Here is a 21,894-nt window from a genome sequence, read left to right as displayed (position 1 = left end):
CAACTAATGCATGTTTGAATGTCACTGTTTATTATAATCATCTGATGAATTGCATTGAATTAAATTAAATGGTATAGAGGCAATAGAGAGAAAGGCTCTTAACTCAGAAAATTGCAACTCAATCATTTTTTTGGAGCTCTGAAGGGGCAGATAATAATGTTAAGAGTGGTATGTAGGCCTCCCCTAATAACAGTTGTAATATCAACCAGAATATAATTCAGGAATTTAGGGCTGCATGTATCAATGCCAATCCATTAATCATTGGTACTATTATCTTCACGTAGTCTGAACAGGCTAAATTTGTCATCATAGTATGATAGCTGATTTCATGGAAGGCATTCAAAAGTTTTCTTGGTTAGATTGTTGAGGAATGAATTGGAGTGCAGATTGTTGTGAAGCAACATTTAGCTGAAAATATGTTTAACGAAGTAGGTTTAATTACTAAACTTTGTCATAAATGAACTCCCAGAGATGATTTATCACCATGTGTAATTTTATATTGAGTTTTAAAATGATGCAATGAAGTCCAAAACTAACATCTTAAATCTGAAAAAAGCTGTGGAGGTAAGTTGCAAAAGCAGGTTAGTAAACCGGACAGAAGGTCACAATGTAGGTAAGATGAAATTCATAATTCATACCAAATATATTTTCTATTGTCCGTGCTTTGGATACTTTGACCAGTTTACATATTAAAAACGCTTTGCCCAAGTGTTCTTGTCAGCGAGGTGGTCAAAGGGACAGAGAATAAGGTTTGTGGTTCAACATGATTTTATTTTTTAAAAATCCTTATTTAAAACACCATGTGAGCATTTCCTAAATTCCCACATTTATTCTGTATCTAGCTCTATCCATCTGAGATCCACATCTGTGGGCTGGGCAAGTCGAATCTCCTTCCTCTCCAAGATAGAACTGGCTCTCTTCCATGAAGGTGACTCTTGCAGGGCCGGGTACATCTCCTTCTTGGTCTTCTTGGCTTGCCAGACAGTCTTCTCCCACATATCCTGCTGTGAGCCTTCGCTGTGGGGGGTGGCTTCAAGGTGTGTGTTTTTATCCCTGTCGCCCAGCCCTTCCCAAATGTTCTGTGGCCTTTGACCAATGGGTTCTAAACATCCAATGAGGTCGCACCAACACCCTTCATGGTTAACATTCAGATGTTAGTCTAGACCCTAACTTTTTCTTATTTTAAAGGTGTTGCATTTTGTATCCAATTCGATTGGTAAAACCTCTCTATGTTAAGCAAAACACAATTAATTCAAACACTATAGTTGAACTGATTAGATTACCTACAGTGTGGAAACAGGCCCTCCGGCCCAACAAGTCCACACCGACCCTCTGAAGAGCAACCCACCCAGGTCCATTCCCCTACATTTACTCCTTCACCTAACACTATGGGCAATTTAGCATGGCCAATTCACCTAGCCTGCACATTTTTTGGACTGCGGGAGGAAACTGGAGCACCTGGAGAAAACCCACGCAGACATGGGGAGAACATGCAAACTCCACACAGACAATTGCCTGAGTTGGGAATTGTACCCAGGTCTCTGGTGCTTGAGGCAGCAGTGCTAACCACTGTGCCACTGTACAAGAAAAGAAAGAAGAACTTGGAATAACTAAACTCCATGAGAAGACTTAACAGAATAATAGATTATTTTAAAACTGAACAGTAACTATTCCAATATAGTTACATCCCATTAAAGCTAAATTCGGAAAACAAAATATATCACATGCAAGTACTATAAAAGGTAGACAACCCCTAGCTTTGGCTGTAACTGAGAGAGGGACAAAAAATTGCTTCCACCTCTTCAAGATTCCAACAGAAACTAGTAAAAGCTAAACTAAAGATCCTGGTTCTGTGGTACTTTGATCACACCCATTCTACTTTAAAAAAAAACACAAGGCCTCACAAGTTGTTTACTTTAGTGGTTCTGGTAGACTGCTCATCACTTCTGCACTAAAACCTGTCTTCAAAAAGACACAAGGACAAAATAACCTTTTAAATCCACAGTATCATCACAAGGTGCAAAGTGCACGTCCTCGGATACTGGCTGGACCTCAAGGTGCCAGAAGATTTAGTCAGATCTTTTCCAATACAAACCTTCAAGCTGGTTGTAACTGGTTCCCCTGAATCTTTGTAACCTGTTTGACCTTGATTTCCACTGTTCTCTGGAGCCAAATGCTGCTGGCTGCTGTATAGTTCGGTCAATTTTTTGTCAGGCCTGATTTCTCCAGCTGTGAATTAAGTTAGAATGTCCAATTTTGGGCCCATAATAAACCTATGAGAAATACGGTCTAACTGTGGCTAACAAGAGAAGTTAAAATTGCATAAGAGTGACAAGAATGGCAAATCCAGATGATTATTCAACAAAATAATGATTTTGGGATGATCATTCAACAAAAGGGGGGACAAAGAAATTGATTCAATGAAATGATAAAAAAGACTATGAAAGTCAAGAAAGAAACATAGAAAAGTTGTACAAAAGATGTAAAAGGCGGCACGGTGGCACAGTGGTTAGCACTGCTGCCTCACAGCACCAGGGACCCAGGTTCAATTATAGCCTTGGGCGACTGTCTGTGCGGAGTTTGCACATTCTCCTCATGTCTGCATGGGTTTCCTCCCACAGTCCAAAGATGTGCAAGCCAGGTGGATTGGCCATAGTGTAAGATGCATTAGTCAGAGAGGAATGGGTCTGAGTGGATTACTCTTCGGAGGATCGGTGTGGACTTGTTGGGTTGAAGAGCCTGTTTCCACATTGCAGGGAGTCTATTCTAATCAGAAAGGTATTATTAAAGTCAAAGTGGATTTTTTGAAGGAAAATACAAGATTATATATCTCAGAAGTTCATCAATGTTTGGAAGTCTTGAATCAGATAGCAGAAGGCTAGATCATTGAATACGTTGAGCTGAGATAGACAGATTATTGATTAACAAGGGAACCAGGATTTATGATAAGGAGTACAGGGTAGGAAAATGGAGTTATGGCAGCCACTAAATTGGCCATGATCGAATTGAATGGTTGATTAGGTTCAATAGACTAAATGACTTACTCCAGATCATGTTTTATGGTCTGTATTCTCTTCTTAAAGAAATGGCAGGGGCTTCATTTAATTTGTATCTGTCTTTACAGTGGAAGAGATAAAGCAAATTCTACAGATAACAGGGATATCTAGTGTAGCCCTCGTGAAGGTGAAATATTTAAGAGATTACTTTAAGAGTCATGTTGCTGAAACATCTGGGCAAAAATAAGAATGCAAAATTTCAGAAGATTACAAACTTTATTTTGCACTTAGCTGGGTACTTGGGAAACCATTGGTTCCTGTAAATTCTCCTTATTTTCTATATAGAAATATCTTGGCCAGTCAGAGATATCTTACCTCCCAATCAACAATTTTTTCCATGAATGTAATTTGCCGTGTCTAATGAAATTTGAAACTTTTGCATTTGACCAGATGAGTTCAAGGTTAAAAGCTTTGGTAACTTGTCTTGCTTTTCAACAACATTACAGTACTACCAAGTGTCTCTGGGCCAAAATCCTGGAATTCCCTCCTTCATGGCATTGTGGGTCTACTTACAGCAGATGGTTCAAGAGGGCAGCTCAGCACCATCTTCTCAAGAATAACTAGATACAGTAGTAAATGCTTGTCTAACCAGCAATACCCACACCATGAAGTGAAAGAAAAACAAACCCTCCATTTAAAATCATGTTATCTTTTTATATTTGTCCTGCCAAAGAATACAAATTCACGTCATATATCATCTGCCAAATTTTTTCTCACTTATTTAATTTGTATATATCCCTTTGCCAATTTGGGCCTTCTTTAGACAACTTTTCCAAGAACAAAGGAACTGTAAGCTTCTTAGGATATGTAGATTGTCTGATGAGGAGACATTGAGTAAACTAGGACATTGAAGCATGTAAAAGTCTTCATAGTTTTGACAGGATAGATGCTGGAAGAATGTTTCATCTGACTGGACAATACAGAATTGGAGATCACAGGGGTCAGCCATGAAACACAGAGATGAAGTGAAATTTCCACACACAAACACTTGTAGACTTTTTTAATTCATCATCTCAGGAAAAAAATCCTCAGTTGATATATATGCTCAAGACAGAGAGACTTTGGGAGACCAAAGTAATCAATAGTACTAGAAGTAGTGCAGGATGTGAGTGGTATAAAAGGGAAAATAGCAATGTGCATACAAAATTAGCTGAGTGATAGCAAATAGGATGTTATAGTCAATGGATATGTTTTGGGTTGGAGGAAGTTTATACTGAAGTTCAACTTCGGTCAACATTATGACCTTTGCGTTTCCTGATATATATTAATGACCTAAATCTTGATGTGCAGGGGAGAATGTCAAAGATTTCATATGACGTGCAGGTCAGGTGAATTGGCCATACTAAATTGCCCGTAGTGTTAGGTTAGGGGTATGGGTGGGTTGCGCTTCAGCAGGTCGGTGTGGACTTGTTGGGCCGAAGGGCCTGTTTCCACACTGTAATGTAATCTAATCTAATCTATGACACAAAACTTAAAAGAATAGTAAACTATGAGGAGGACAGGAGGGAAGGAATTGACAAATTAGTGGAATGAACAGATAGGTGACAGAAATGTGAAAAAATATGAAGTGTTGCACTTTTGTCAGAAAAGCATTGAAAGAACATATACAATGGGGATAGAATTCTGAAGAAATGTGGGAGAATATTAACTTGGGTGTTAATGTGCACAGATCACCAAAGCTGGCAGAAAAGTGGAGAGAACAGTCAATAAAGCATACATTGTTCTTGTTTTTATTAATATGGACATTTTTAAATTCATTCATAGGATCAGGGCATCACTGGCTAGGCCAGCATTTATTGACTATCCCTAATTACCGAGAAAGTCAACCACATTGCTGTGGGTCGGGAGTTACATGTCATCCAGACCCGGTAAGGATGGCAGTTGCCTTCCCTGAAAGACAGAGGAGGAAGTGCTGGATGTCTTGAAATGCATAAAGGTGGATAAATCCCCAGGACCTGATCAGATGTGCACTAGAACTCTGTGGGAAGCTAGAGAAGTGATTGCTGAGTCTCTTGCTGGGTATCATCAATAGTCACAAGTGAGGTGCCAGAAGACTGGAGGTTGGCTAATGTGGTTTAAGAAGGGTGGTAAAGACAAGCCAGGGAACTATAGACCGGTGAGCCTGACCTGGGGTGGTGGGCAAGGTGTTGGAGGGAATCCTGAGGGATAGGATGTACATGTATTTGGAAAGGCAAGGACTGATTAGGGATAGTCAACATGGCTTTGTGCGTGGGAAATCATGTCTCACAAACTTGATTGAGTTTTTTGAAGAAGTAACAAAGAGGATTGATGAAGGCAGAGCAGTAGATGTGATCTAAATGGGCTTCAGTAAGGTGTTCGACAAGGTTCCCCATGGGAGACTGGTTAGCAAGGTTAGATCTCATGGAATACTGGGAGAACTAGCCATTTGGATACAGAACTGGCTCAAAGGTAGAAGACAGAGGGTGGTGTTGGAGGGTTGTTTTTCAGATGGAGGTCTGTGACCAGTGGAGTGCCACAAGGATCAGTGCTGGGTCCTCTACTTTTTGTCATTTACGTAAGTGATTTGGATATGAGCATAAGAGTTAAAGTTAGTAAGTTTGCGATGACACCAAAATTGGAGGTGTAGTGGACAGCGAAGAGGGTAACCTTAGATGACAACGGGATCTTGACCAGATGGGCTAAAGGGCTGAGAAGTGTCAGATGAAGTTTAATTCAGGTAAATGCAAAGTTCTGCATTTTAGGAAAGCAAATCTTAGCTGGACTTATACAATTAATGGTAAGGTCCTAGGGAGTGTTGCTGAACAAAGAGACTTGGAGTGCAGGTTCATAGCTCCTTGAAAATGGAGTTACAGGTAGATAGGATAATGAAGAAGATGTTTGGTATGCTTTCTTTTATTGGTCAGAGTATTGAGTACAGAAGTCGGGAGGTCATATTGCGGCTGTACAGGAGATTGGTTAGGCCATTGTTGGAATATTGTGTTCAATTCAGGTCTCTTTCCTATCAGAAAAATGTTGTGAAACTTGAAAGGGTTCAGAAAAGATTTACAAGGATGTTGCCAGGGTTGGAGGATTTGAGCTATGGAGAGAGGATGAATAGGCTGGAGCTGTTTTTCCTGGAGCATCGGAGGCTGAGGGGTGACCTTATAGAGGTTTATAAAGTCATGAGGGGAATGGATAGGAAAAATAGGCAAAGTCTTTTACCTTGGTCCTGGAGCATCGGAGGCTGAGGGGGTGACCTTATAGAGGTTTATAAAGTCATGAGGGGAATGGATAGGAAAAATAGGCAAAGTCTTTTACCTTGGATGGGGGAGTCCAGAACTAGAGGGCATAGGTTTAGGGTGAGAGAGGAAAGATATAAAAGAGACCTAAGGGGGAAACGTTTCACGCAAAGGGTGGTACGTGTATGTCATGAGCTGCCAGGGGAAGTGGTGGATGCTGGTACAATTGCAACATTGAAGAAGCATTTGGATAGGTATATGAATAGGAAGGGTTTAGAGGGATATGGGCCGGGTGCTGGCAGGTGGGATTAGATTGGGTTGGGAAATCTGGTCAGCATGGACAGGTTGGACCGAAGGGTCTGTTTCCATGCTATAGATCTCTATGTCATTTGTGACCCAGGTGGGTTTTTCTGACAATCAATTCATGATCATCATTAGACTCTTAATTCCAGAATTTTCGTTGAATTCAACTTCCACCACCTGCCATGGCAGGATTTGAACTTGGTTCCCCAGAATCTGACCTAGTCTCTGGATTAATAGGTCCAGTGATCATACCACTAGACCATTGCCTCCCCTAATAGCACATATAGTACAAGCACGTGGTGGTGATGTTGAACTTGTAGAAGATATTTGTTAGACCTCCAATGGAGTATTTTGTATAGTTGTGGGCACCACATAAAAGGAAAGACACAAGTGCACTGAGAGAGTGTGGAAGCACTTCCAGGAATGAGAAGCATGTTATAGATTGACAAAGTTCAGCATATTCTCCATGGAGGGAGGGCTGAGAGGGGATTTGACAGAGATTTTAAAAATCATGAGCAGGTTGGACAGAACAGATAGGGTGAAACTGTTCCTGCTTATAAATTCTGAATTTCTGGAGTGTGTCCTGGATAGTTTCCTGCAGCAATAAGTTCTGGTTGCAACAAGGGGACATGCAATATTGGATTTAGTAATGAGCCAGATTTAATTAGTAACCTAATTGCACATGAACGTTTATCAAATAGTGATCATGATATGATCGAGTTTAATGTAGCATTTGAAAGCATAAAGCATGAATCAACTATTAGAGCTTTCGATTTAGCTAAGGACAACATTAATGAGATGAGACTGAGACTGTTCACACTAAACTGGGAAAATCTTCTAATGGAGAAAACAGAAAAAGAACAGTGAAGGGTGTTTAAAGAAATACTTAACACAGTACAAAACAAGTTTATACCCCTGAGAGGGAAAATCTCCACTTCACATAAAAAAAGCAATTAAAGAGATAAGGGAAAACTAAAAGAAAGGACTTGCAAAAATGTTTTTGAAAAGTACAGATCCTGCTGAATGGTACAGTAAAAAGACCAGAAAAGAGCCACAAAACAGTTTATAAGAACTATTAAAGGGATTATGAAACATCCCTTTAATTTCCTATGGATTTCTGGCAAGCTATCCTCCTTTTCTACTGGAGATATTGAAAAAAGTAATTATTCAACATGTAAATAATAATCAAAATCAGAGACATGAAAATCTGTCAAAAGAAAAAAAGTGTTATAGTTACATTGAGAAAGTGGGTAGTCAGGAGCAACGTTAGCCCCCTAAAGACTGAAAATAGGGATATGGACGATGGGGAAATGGCAGACATGTTGAATAATTACTTTGTTTCAATATCTCCAGTAGAAAAGGTGGATAGCTTGCCAGAAGTCCATAGAAAATTAATAGTGGATTAAGGGCAGGGACTGAATAAAATTGGCATCAGTAAAACATTGGCAATGAGGAAATTAATGGAATTGGAGAGTGATTAATTACAAAGATCTGACGGTTTCCATCGAGGTTGTTAATGAAATGGGGAGGACATTGTCAATTTCCTAACCACAGTTCATTCTGCTATAATGCATGTTACATTAATGTGAATTTGCTGTAATACAATTGACGAATTAAGCACCTTGTTTCTAAAGCACAAACCTTTAAAACGTGTGTTGGCTGTAACGTGATTACATCGTCAACACTTTAAGCGTTGTTTCTAAAGCACAATGACGGTTTGCACAAGAACAAAAACACCAGGTTATAGTCCAAAATTGCTCCTTGATCGGGTAGCTGTGGAGCAGGACCATAGGGCACAGACTTTATAGCAAAGCATCACAGTATCATGCAACTGATATGATACATTGAAATAATCTAGATTGCTGTTAAGTCTTTCATGATTTAGAATCGGTTGCAGGTTTCGATTGCCACGTACATGGTTAGATTCTACTTTGAGTACTGTGAGCAGATCTGGGTACTATACCTTATGAAGCATACATTGGCCTTGGAGGAAATACAATGCAGGTTTACAAGAATGATACATAAAACATAGAACATAGAACAGTACAGCACAGTACAGGACCTTGGGCCCTCGATGGTGTGCCGGCTGTTATCCCACTCTAAGTTCAGACTAACGTTCATACCCTTCATTTTACTATCATCCATGTGCCTATCCAAGAGTCGCTAAAATGTCCCAAATATATCTGACTCTATTAGCACTATTGGCAGTGCATTTCACTCACGCACCATTGTCTGTGTAAAGAACTGACCTCTGACATCTCCCCTAAATCTTCTTCCAATCACCTTAAAAATATGCCCCTCATGAAAGAAATTTCTGCCATAGGATAAAGTCTCTGGCTCTCCATCTATCTATGTCTTTCATCATCTTGTACATCTCTATCAAGCCATCTCTCATCCTTCTTCACTCCAATGAGAAAAGCCCTCGCTCCCTCAACCTTTCTTCATAAGACAAGCCCCCCAGTCCAGGCAACATCCTGGTAAATCTCCTCTGCAGTCTCTTGAAAACTTCCACATCTTTCCTATAATGAGGCAACCAGAAAGAACACAATATTCCAAGTATGGTCTAACCAGGGCTCTATAGAGCTACAGTATAACCTCATGGCTCTTAAACTCAATGTCCCTGCTAATGAAAGCCAACACACTATACGCATTCACAACAACCCTATCAACTTGGGTGGGACCTTTTAGGGATCAGTGGACGAGGACCCCAAGGTCCCTCTGTTCCTCCACACAGCCAATAATCCTGCCTTTAACCTTGTGTTCCACATTCAAATTTGAGTGAATAACTCTACATTTTTCCAGGTTGAACTCTATCTGTCACTTATCAGCCCAGTTCTGCATTTTGTCAATGTTCCTTTGCAACCTACAACAGCCCTCCACACTATTCACAACTCCACCAATATTTGTGTCATTGTCCAACTTACTAACCTACCCATCCACTTCCTTATCCAAGTCATTTATAAAAATCAAAAAGAGCAGAGATCCCCTATGGAACACTGCTTGTCATTGAGCTCCAGATTAATACATTCCATCCACCACCAGCCAATTCTGTATGCAGGCAGCCAGATTTCCTCACATCCCATGCCTTCTTACTTTCTGAATGAGCCTACCACGGGGAATCTTATCAAATATCTTGCTAAAATCCATGTGCACCACATCCATTGCTATACATGTTTTGTCATATCCTGAAAGAATTCAAGAAGGTTTATGAGGCATGACCCGCTCTTCACAAAGCCATGTGGACTATCTCTAATCAAACTATGGTTTTCCAAGTAGTCATAAATCCTGTTTCTCAGAATCTTCTCCAGTACTTTGCCCACCACAGATGTAAGACTGACTGGTCTGTAATTCCCAGGAATATCCCTATTCCCTTTCTAGAACAAGAGAAAAATATTTGCCACTCTCCAGTCATCCGACAATACTCCATTGGACAGTGAAGATGCAAAGGTCATCTCCAAAGGTGCAGCAATCTTTTCCTTCTCTTCCTCTAGTAACCTAGGGTATATCCCACCTGGCCAAAGGGATTTATCTATTTTTATGTCTTTGAAAATTTTCAACACATTCTTCTTATTAGCATTAACCTGTTTGAGCATATCAGTCTGTTTCACATTGTCCTCAGAAACATCAACATCCCTCTCAGTGGTGAATACTGTAATAAAGATTTTTTATGCCCCCTTATAGCCCTCCTAAGTCTATTCTTCTGTTCCTATCTGACTACCTTGTAACCCTCTAAAGCCCTGTCTGATCCTTGCTTCCTCAACCTTAAGTAAGCTTCCTTCTTCCTCTTGACTAGCTGTTCCACATCCCTTGTCACCCAAGGTTCTTTCAACCTCCCATCCCCTCCTTGCCTCAGTGGGTCAAATCTGCCCAGCACTATCAGTAAGTGCATCCAAAAGAACTTCCACACTTCTGTTGTTTATTTCTCTGAGAATATCTGTTCACAATTTAGGCGCTCCAGTCCCTGCCTAATAGCATTGTAATTCCCCCTCCCCAAGTTAAATACTTTTCCACACTCTCCATGGGTATTGTAAGGGTCAGGGAGTTGTGATCACGATTACTGAAAAGCTCTCCCACTGGGAGACATGAAACATGGCATGGGTTCATTGCCAAGCATCAAATCTAATATGGTCCGTCCTCTAGTTGACATATCTGCATATTCCGTCAGGAACCCTTCCTGGACACACCTGACAAAACTGCTCCATCCAAACTATTTGAACTAAGAAGATTCCAATCAATATTAGGGAAGTAAAAGTCACCCATGACAGCACCTTTCCAAAATCTGCCTCCCAATCTGCTCCTCCGTGTCTCTGTTGCTATTGCGTGGGTCTGTAGAAAACTCCCAATAAAGCTACTGCCCCTATTCTGTTTCCTTTCCTGACTTCCACACGTAATAACTCTGTAGACATTACCTCCTCGATGACCTCCCTTTCTGCAGCTCTGATACGATCCCTGTGGACTTCAGGGGTTAAGTTATGAGGAGATGACATAGAAATTAGGCTTGGTTTCTCAAGAATCTAGACTTTTAAAGGGTGATCTGATCAAAGTCTTCAACAAATTAGCAGGGAAAAATATCTTAGATAAAAATAAATATACACAAAGGATTGTAGATGTTTGGAACTCTTTTCCACAAATGGCAGTGTACTCTAGATTTTAATTTTAAGTCTGAGATAGATATATTTATGCTAGGCCACACATCAGCCACAATCTCATGGATTGATAGAACAGGTTCAAGGAGCTTCATGGCATATTCTAGTTCTTATGTAAAAGAGAACAAACTGTGATGACATAGATTTAAATTATATACAAATGAAGCAAGGTGGATTTGTGTAAAAAAAAATTTTTTTTCACACAACGAATTATAATGGTATGAAATCTACTGCCTGGAAATGTAGTGGAGGCAGGTTCAGTTAAGTCATTCAGAGACCATTGGTTGACTACTTAGAGAAATATGAGTTATGCAGGAATATGGAGAAAAAGCAGGAGCCTGGCACTTGGTTATAGATCCAGTGCAGTGATGGGCCAAATGGCCTCCTTCTGAACTTCAACAATTTTGTGATTCTGTTCATGGCTGAACAGCTTGAAAGTGTTGCATAGTCTAATGCTCAAATTTCTCATGAGCAGCAATGGTTAATTCATTAGTTAACCACAGAATCAGTTGAGAACTGAGCATTATCTAGAACACTGAACAAACCTTTTACTTATCTTTGAATGGTGTCAATTTTAATAATGACTACATTTCAGATAGGGGGAGCTGTTACTTACTATGAACTAAACAAGAACATATACTTTTGTACTGCTGATCACAAACAGGGAGACACCTCACAGCAATGCAGGGAGCTGAAGATAAAAGTGAACCTGACTTAAGAAGATTTTCTTACTGCTACAATAATTGCTACAGCTTAAATAATAAGCTGTGTACTATAATCTGAACAGAAGGCAATCTTCTCTTCAGACAAGACCCATACCCACTGATGCGTTTGCTGTGACTTTCACCCAATCTTTCTGTTTGTGCAGCAAGCTATTAGTAAGGCTAATGCAATGTTGGCTTTCATCGCAAGAGAATTTGAGTACAGGAGTAGTGAAGACTTCCTTCATTTGTATAAGAACTTTTAAAATCCATACCTGCAGCGTTGTGCATCGGTTTGATCTTATTACCTCAGGAAAGATATTCTTGACTCAGACAGAGTGCAACAATAACCAGAGTTCTTCTCAGGATGGCAGGACTGTCAAGTAAAGAGAGGTTGGGCAAACTGCACCTGTATTTTGTAGAGTTTCAAAAAATGAGAGGTGATCTGATAGAAAACTTCAAAATACTTAAAGTACATCCAGAATAGACACAAGTAAGATGTTTCCCTAGTTAAGGAGCGTAAAACCAATTTACACTTCCTAACCAGGGGGCACAATTTAAAAATGAGGGAGTGTCACTTGGTCCAAGATAAGGAGAAATTATTTTACTCAGAACGTTGGGAAACTTTGAAATTCTCTTTGAAGTTTTGAAACTTTGAAGTTCTCCCTCAAAGAACTGTGGAAACATTGTATTTGAGCATATTAAAGATAGAGATTGATAGGTTTCTGGTTATGAGTTGTGTACAGGATTATGGAGATCTGAGTGGCTTGTAGAACTCCTGCGGTGTGGCAGCAGTCCATTCACTCCATCAAGTCTTTACTGACCCTTTTAAGAGTATCCTACAGAGATCCACCTGGCTACCCTTATCCTGTATACCTGCATGTCTAATGCTAATCCACCTAGCCTGCACATCCCGGGTCACAATGGGGCAATTTAGCATGGCCAATCTACCTAACCTGCACATCTTTGGACTGTTGGAGGAAACCCACATAGGCACAAGGAGAATGTGCAAATTCTACACAGACAGTTGCCAAAGAGCTGGAATTGAACCTGGATCCCTGCCACTGTGGGGCAGTAGTGCTAACCACTGAGCCACCATGTGGAAACGTGAGAAGTCTTTGGCAGGTAAGATCAAGGAAAACCCTAAAGCTTTCTATGGGTATGCCAGGAATAAAACAATGACGAGAGTAAGATTAGGGCCAGTCAAGGACATTAGTGGGAAGTTGTGTGTGGGGTCCAAAGAGATAGGAGAGCTGCTAAATGAATAATTTTCACACTAGAAAAAGACAATGTTGTCAAGGAGCATACTGGGATACAGGCTAATAGACTATACAGGATTGAGATTTATAAGGAGGAGGTATCAGCAAATTTTGGAAAGTGTGAAAATAGATAAGTCCCCTGGGCCGGATGGGATTTATCCTAGGATTCTCTGGGATGCTAGAGAGATGATTGCAGAGCCATTGGCTTTGATTTTTACGTCATCATTGTCTACAGGAATAGTGTCAGAAAGCTGGAGGTTAACAAATGTTGTCGTCTTGCTCAAGAAGATAAGTAGAGACAATCCTGGTCATTATAGACCAATGAGCCTGACTTCGGTTGTGGGTAAAGTGCTGGAAAGGATTATAAGAGATAGGATTTATAATCATCTAGAAAAGAATAATTTGATTAAGAATAGTCAGCATGGTTTAGTGAAGGGTAGATTTTGCCTCACTAACCTCATTGAGTTCTTTGAGAAGGTGACCAAATAGGTGGATGATGGTAGAGAGGTTAATGTAGTGTATATGGGTTTCAGTAAGGCATTTGATAATGTTCCCTATGGTAGGCTATTACAAAAAATACAGAGGCATGGGATTTAGGGCGATTTAACGATTTGAATCAGTAATTGGCCTGCTGTATGAAGACCAAGGGTAATGGTTGTTGGGAAATGTTCATGCTGGAGTTCAGTTACTAGTAGTGTACCACGAGGATCTGTTTTGGGTCCACTGCTGTTTGTCATTTTTTATAAATGGCCTGGATGAGGGCCTAGAAGGATGGGTTAGTAAATTTGTGGAAGACACTAAAATCAGTGGAGTTGTGGATAGTGTGGAAGGATGTTGCAGGTTACAGAAGGACATAGATAAGCTGCAGAGCTGGGCTAAGAGGTGGTTAATGGAATTTAATGAGGAAAAGTTTGAGGTGATTCACTTTGGAAGGAACAACAGGAATATAGTGTAGGGCTACTGGTAAGATTCTTGGTAATATGGATGAGCAGAGAGATCTCTGTGTGCATATACATAGATCACTGAAAGCTGCTACCCAGGTTGATAGGGTTGTTAAGAAGGCGTATGATGTGTTAGGTTTTATTGATAGAGGGATTGAATTTTGGAGCCATGAGGTCATGTTGCAGCTGTGCAAAACTCTGGTGTGGCCTCACTTGTATTGCATACAGTTCTGACTGCCGCATTATAGGAAGGATGTTAAAGTATTGGAAAGGGTGCAGAGGAGATTTACCAAGATGTTGCCTGGTATGGAAGCAAGGTCTTTTGACAAAAGTCTGAGGGATATCAGGCTGTTTTCATTAGAGAGAAGAAGGTTGAGAGGTGTCTTCATAGAGATATACAAGATGATCAGAGGATTTGAGAGGGTGGACAGTGAGAGTTTTTTTTCTTGGTGATGGCTAGCACGAGGGGACATAGCTTTAAATTAAGGGGTGATAGATATAGGACAGATGTCAGAGGTAGGTTCTTTACTCAGAGAGTAGTAGGGGTGTGGAACGCTGTGCCTGCAAATGTGGTAGACTCACCAACTTTAAGGGCATTTAAATAGTCATTGGATAAGCATATGTATGAAAATTGAAAAGTGTAGGTTAGATGTGTTTCAGATTGGTTTCACAGCTCGATACCACATCGAGGGCCGTAGGATCTGTACTGTGCTGTAATGTTCTCTGTTCTGTATTGCTGGCATGTGTTGGTAAAAAACACAAAGTGTTCAATCCACCATAATTATATTGAAAGATGAGGAAGGCTTGATGGGCTGAATGGATTACTTCTGTTCATATATTCCTATTATAATCAGCCGGTTTCAATCTGGAGGTCACAAATCATTCATTTGTTCCATGATTGACTTTTAATGCATGTGGGTATCCCAGAAATGTGTTCATTCACATGGAAAATGTTTGATAAAGGTACCCTTCATAATGGTTCACTGAGTGATTCCAGTAAGCTAACTTGAAAATTATTTCAAAGTAGAGTAGTAACTCATATTATGAGATTCTCCCCTTTTATACATTTAATGGCCTTTATGCTTAAGAGAAGAAATCAGTTCTGATGCCTTTCACTATTCTCTTTATACAAGAACTGCAAGTGGAATTCTCTTTACCTTACATCATCAAGATTGGTTGTTTACGTGCAAAAGTTCAAACAATTAATAGCAGATTGAATTTGAATAGTTCTGCTACTGAGACATAATGTGTATCACTTTCAATTTATAGTGGTGGCTCCTGACAGGAAGAAGCCACTTGGCACAGGCAGTTGAATAATGACCCTGCGAATAAGAGCAACAAAGGAGGTTATTGATTGTCAATAAATGTAATGGGGAGGGTCACCTTATCTATAATCTTAGACAGTGTTGTCTAGGTCCCTTCTGACTATGGATTCAGCAGGTGAATGTTAAAATTGCCAATCTGAGATGAACCCCATGAAACATCATTAGGGTGGCTTATGGAATGCCAACATTAATCTGAAGGAAATCTTTGTAATGGTGTCAGAAAGAGCAATATGAAGCTACAGGCGATGCTTGAAATGCAGTGCAGCAATATTTTGTGATACTGCAGAGATTCAGAAAAAGATGTTCACTGTTTCTTTCCCCTTTTCAAAAAAAATCACGGATCCTTAGAATTGTTATAGTGCAGAATGAGCAACTTCATAGCCATTGTGTCTGCACAAGCTCTGCAATTGAGCATCATTACTTAGTGCTATTCTCTTGTTTTTTCTCTGTACCCTTGCAAATTATTACAATTTAAATCATCATCCAATGAACCTGTCCCCAGTACATTTCCAGGCAGTGCATTCTGGGCCCAAATCACACACTGTGTGAAAAAGTATGCCTCTCGTTCTTTTATGGACGGGAACTATGCATCCCTCTCATGATTTTTAAACCTCAATCGTATCTCCTCTCAACCTTTTTCTCTCCAAACAGAACAATCCCAAACTCGTCAGTATATCCTTATTATTGCAGCTTCTCATCCAGGAACCATTCTTGTAAACTTATCAATAAAGTCCATGATACTATACACCTTATTAACTGCACTCCTCCTACCGGGCAACAATCAATGATCTGTGCAAATTTGCCTGCAGATCAATCTCCTCATACGTCCCTTTCAAAATGTGCTCCTTACTTTATGCTGCCTGTCCATTTCCTTTTTAAAAATGCACCCTGCCTCACACTTCACTGCATGGAACATCATTTGCTAGCTGTCTGCCCACTGTGTCAACTTTCTTCTGTCCTTTTGAAGCTTCTTTTAAGGCTTCAACCATTATTATTGTGGCAATCTGATTACTTGGAAAAGCTGTAAAACTGTTTGTGTATAAGCTTTCAAAGCACAGCTTTCTTTCATGTCATTCATTGCTGCATCGTAAACATTTTAAGATAAATTGTTATATAGCGTGATTGGAGAATAGCTTGGTAACCTAGAAATTGCAGAGCTGGCTTCATACACAATGAGATTCATTATGGAGCTTTCTCTGTCACTCAAGACCTCTTTACTCTGTTGGATTCAGTTTGAAGTGTTTCTTGTCAAGGACAATTATTGTTATGCCCAATGATGAACTGCACTGTAAACTTGCACTTATGTATCTTAAGCAATCTTATTGTTGGTTTAGCTTTGAGTGATAATCCTTCATTTATCATTTCCATCAACTCAAAGAGCCAATATTTACTCTGCTCATTGCCTTTTGGATTATTGTTTTTGCCTCTTCCCATAGGGTAGTTTTGTCTTGCACTGATAACTCTGGACTTAGTCAAATTCTCTCCCCATAAATGCTCCAGGCAATTTAGCCATAGGTCTATTTTCTACAGGGGAAAATTAACTTCTGGATAGACAGCTGACAAAACATGGGAACTGCATACAGGAGTTGCAATAGGAAGCTAGGTCTGTTTTAGCAACCAGGTCTCATTTAAATGAATCGAGGACACGGCCACCCTGCAGAGGCTACCTGGTCAGCAACTAAGTTGTCTGGATATGACGGGTTTTGGAAAATTATTTTGGGTTTACAAATGGGACAAGCCTGAGACAGCAACCATAGGTTTATATGAATATGACTTCAACAAAACAACTACCTCACTATTAAAATGGGCTTATGTTCTTATCTAGGCTCTAGACTCTGACAAGGTCAAAGTGGTGTGAGTCAGTTTCCAGGTATTAACATTGCTGTTAAAAAAAAACTCTTATCCCACATATTAACTGTGACAACAAGAAAGCCCAAATTCATCCTCCTGTGTCTGTCCGGTTCTATTTGTTTTATTTAATCTGCTCAGTAAATTTGCCGCGAGATCATACAGAAAGCTAAGTTTGGTGGGCACTTTTGTCTTTTAGATATCACGGAGAACTACAAACCTGCGTATACAGAAAACCGACAAACACTGACCAAATATTTAACTACACCAGCAACCATCCCAACACACACAAATGAAGCTGTATTAAAACACTATTCCAATGAGCCACCACACACTGCAGCACAGACGAACTACGCAAAACAGAGGAGAACCACCTATACAATGTATTCAAGAAGAACGGATACTCAAAAAATACAGTCCAGACAACAGCTTCGCTTCACTTGGAGGTCGCCACTAATGATGTTACCTAGCCAGGTAATGAAACATCTGGATGTCAAACCTACAGCTTAGCGAGCAAACCTACACCCTAAATCTCAACCTGAGCTACAAACCTTCACAAATCTTAAGGAAGGCTTATTAACAACAAGGCTCACTTCCTTTCCTTCTGTTAACTCTGACTCCTTAGAAGCTGCATTGTTGACTACATGTTATGTCAAGCAATGGTGTAATTCACCAGGCCAGGATCTATGATTTAGGCTACTTTACTGCTTTGTGGATTTAATTAGACCTGAAGGAGGAAATTCTAATCCTTTCAGTAGGACGTTTGCTTATGAATCCCTACTTAAAAACTTGCTGGTGTAAACTTACATTTAAGGAATACTATTAAGCAAATGCTTCAGGCAGAATGAGCTTTGCTAGTTCCTGGAGTGAGAATAAAATATTTTTGAGCACTCATTCCACTGAAAACAAAATCATGTCAATATCCTGTAAACATTACAAATGATAATGGTAATAAATAATTCAATATTCAGAATGTTTTCTCTGCATCTAAATCAGCCGAATTATTTTAAACAAAATTTATTTGGCAAAGTATTCTCATCATAGTTTTAATCTTACATTATAGTTTTAATCTTCCTGTAGCTCAAACCCTCATGCTAATTTGACAGAGATTTTGAGGTCCATCGGGATTAGTTCTTCCTCTGTTCATTTTCTAGAGGTCACGCACCTGAGGTATATACTTGCTGCTTACCCAACTCACCTGAATTTAAATATGGGCTTATACCAAAGCCTGGATTTTTCACTGGAGATGGGAATCAGGAGTTATTTCTGCTTTTTTGTCAGAACCTCTTATTGCTGAGAACTTTGAGTACAGGAGTTGAGAAGACATGTTGAGTTTGGAGAGGATGTTGGTGAGACCTCTTCTGGAGTACTGTGTGCAGTTTTGGTCACCCTGTTATAGGAAGGATGTTATTAAACCAGAGAGGATTCAGAAAAGATTTACCAGGATGTTGCTGGGAATGGAGGATTGGGACCTTTTTTTCATCAATGCATAGGAGGTTGAAGGGTGACCTTATTAAGGCGAGAAACACAGATGTCTGTGACCATCTGCATGGAGAGTAGCAGAATGCATCAGTACTGGCTTTCAGTGAAGTCCAAATATCTTCAACACTATCTGTACACTGTATGCTCAGGCTTCAGGTTAATATCTCCTTTCCCTTCATGTCCCTCCTACTTCTCCTTTTTCCAATTCCCTCTGACCTGCCTGTGGAGGCTGCTTATGTTTTTGAATACTTCCAACCCCGATGACTTTTCCCAGACATGACTTTACAAACCTCTGTAAGGTCACCCCTCAGCCTTCGACACTCCAGAGAAAACAGCCCCAACATATTCAGCATCTCCCTGTAGCTCAAACCCTCAAACCCTGGCTCAACTGGGGCTTGCGAAACTGGTTCTAAAAAATCCGGTTTTGGGGTAAAGTGTTCTCTTAGACCATACTTTAAAATTTTAGAGATGGATCTCATTTGCAGGAATTTCTCAGGAATGTGTTAATATGGGTTTCTCCCATGTTCTTTCTGCAACTTCTAAGATCCCCACAAAAGCCCATTCCTACTCTTGATAAAATAGGTCTCTGCCAAACAGCTTCTCCCGGGTTTAACCTGACCTACCTGCCTCCTAACCCATTCCACCATGCTCTGTTTGTGGCAGACAGTATGTTTGCCTGACTCTTGAATAGGATTAATTTATTTTCTTGGGTTGACCTTAGAGAAGATTTTGGATCTTCAGGGCAGTATACATAAGTAATCTAGAGGAATTGCAAAGAGAGACACCAAATTAATGTAGCAGTTAAAGTGTTACATTTAAAATAGAATCTAAGTAGCATCAGAATTTGAAATCTAAACAAGATCAAGTTTTCAGAAAGCACTTTTATTATATTCAAGAACACTTTATTGCTAAGAATTTAATAATAAATGACAGCCTGATTGATGATATACAATGACAACGTTCTGAAAGCTAGAATAAAATGCACATGCAGATTACAACAGTACATTTTTGTGAACTTTTAAGAATTGAGATCCTTGTACTGGGCTTCCTCTGACTGGTTGAGGCAAAGTCACTACATCATATTATGAATTTACACTTAACTGTGAACATCATATTTTTCACATATTTTTATTAGAATATCTATTTATTTTTGTTAAGGTGGATCTAGAATTTCTATTTAAATTTAAAATAGAAATATCATTTTACAACCATCTTTAATTAATACATACTCCAGGAAACAGCAGTCATTAAAATAAAATAATCCAGAATAGATTATAATCATAAAGCATGATTGCTCACTACTGGTGTTGCACATAACAAAAGAAAGGCAAATATACTGGATGGAATTTCCTCAGGCTTGTTTTCCCATAGCTGGCAGAGCATAGTCTGGAACATTTTAGACCCATTCATTGAAGGGATCAAGTGGAGAGAAAGCAGAACTGTTGTCTCCAATGGTGGTCTCTGAAAGGCATCCTTGCTTCACAAAGAGACAGAAGTGGAGAGAAATGAAGATGCTTCTAAAACTTTATCGTGATGATGAACTCTAAAATCATTGAGAACATTCAGTCATCAAGACGACATTGCATATATTGGACACATGTGTTTCAAATGATGAGACGAGTCAATGAAAAAATATTAGCGCACCATGTATAAGTGGAACAAGTGAGCTTTATGTTGGAATTCAATGGACAGAATGTAGCAATGGCTTGAGGCAATCATTATCCTGTAGTGAAAACTGTAGTGAATTGGCATTTCCCATAGTATGGTAGCAATCAGATTGTATTCATGGACAAGAATTTGAAAATCCACGGTACCATCATAAGGGATATATGGCATGGAAAATTTACTAACAGATATTAAAGATTAAAATTAGATTGTGGAAAAAGAGGAATACATTAAGTTATTTTAAACAAAAGAAATAGTTGTTTGGTAATACAGATCTTGAGTATCACCGACAGCAAATATTGCATTTATTAAACAGAAGGATATATCGACAGAGCCATCCATCTTGCAGTCAGCAGAACAAACACAAGAATGTCAAACTTTAGATTATTATAATAACTTGACAACATAAGAGAAATATGCTGATTAGTCACAAGTTGATTCTAATTGTCCGAAGAGTAGCCTTGGTAAAAGCAGCTATTGGCTCCTGAAGCATCTATGGAATTTAAAAAAGGCACAGAACTTGAACGTATTCCTGCTTGCCAAGAATGGGCCCTTGTCTATGAAAGCATATTAGTTCCAACAAGGATAAATAAACCATTTTGTGAGCTTGACTAATTATCTTAATTTACTTCTTCGTGTATCTAAGATGCACTTAGGATTGTTCAGGAAGTGCAAACAAGTTTTGGAATTACATCGAGCAGTGGAGGATTTGTTTTACACTTTTCAAGGATTCATAGGCAGAATAAGGTCTGTAATCTGCCACAATAGGCTCATTGATTGTATTAGTCAATCATTATGGCTTACATTGTTCCAGCACTGAAAATCTTGCCTGAAGTAGCTCAATTGTGCAGTAAGCAAGAATTTTTTTTTATAGATAATCTATTGAACTCATAGAGTGATTTAAAGAAGAGGACATCTCCAGATGTCTGCAGGATTTTATAACCTTGATCCCAAAATTGCATCACTCAGTTTCCATGGATCCATAATAATTATTTCAAAATGGATGAGGCCAGTCAATCTGCTGACTTCACTTCAAGATCAAGGACGTAACTGATTGCACAATGTGGCAAACATGATGCCATCAAATTAACCAGACATTTTTCTGAATCAGAAAGGTCCATGATGTGAAATGTGACCGCCATAACATGATTGCATATATCTGCACAAGACATCCAGGGAGCTTCCCCAACAGATTCATCCTTCTTATTGTCCAGGTGCTCTGACTATGAGATAGCCTCAGCCATTAGGATGTCCACTGAAGATCTGTTCCAAGAAAGAAATCTGATCGTAGAAACAAAGGAGATGTACAACAGAAACCACAGCTCAGCCTGGACAACAATAGAGCAAGTTCCGAAAGCAGAGTTCAGGGGAAGGGAAGGAAATTAAAAACCAAGATGTGAAGAGCAGTAATGTCAGGATTACCTCCAAAGCCACATGCTAGTGAGCCTTTGAACATAGGTCATGAGAG

This window comes from Chiloscyllium plagiosum, chromosome 4 (genome assembly GCF_004010195.1).
Source record: "Chiloscyllium plagiosum isolate BGI_BamShark_2017 chromosome 4, ASM401019v2, whole genome shotgun sequence".
Lineage (NCBI taxonomy): Eukaryota > Metazoa > Chordata > Chondrichthyes > Orectolobiformes > Hemiscylliidae > Chiloscyllium > Chiloscyllium plagiosum.
Note: the sequence above shows the minus strand (reverse complement) of the source record.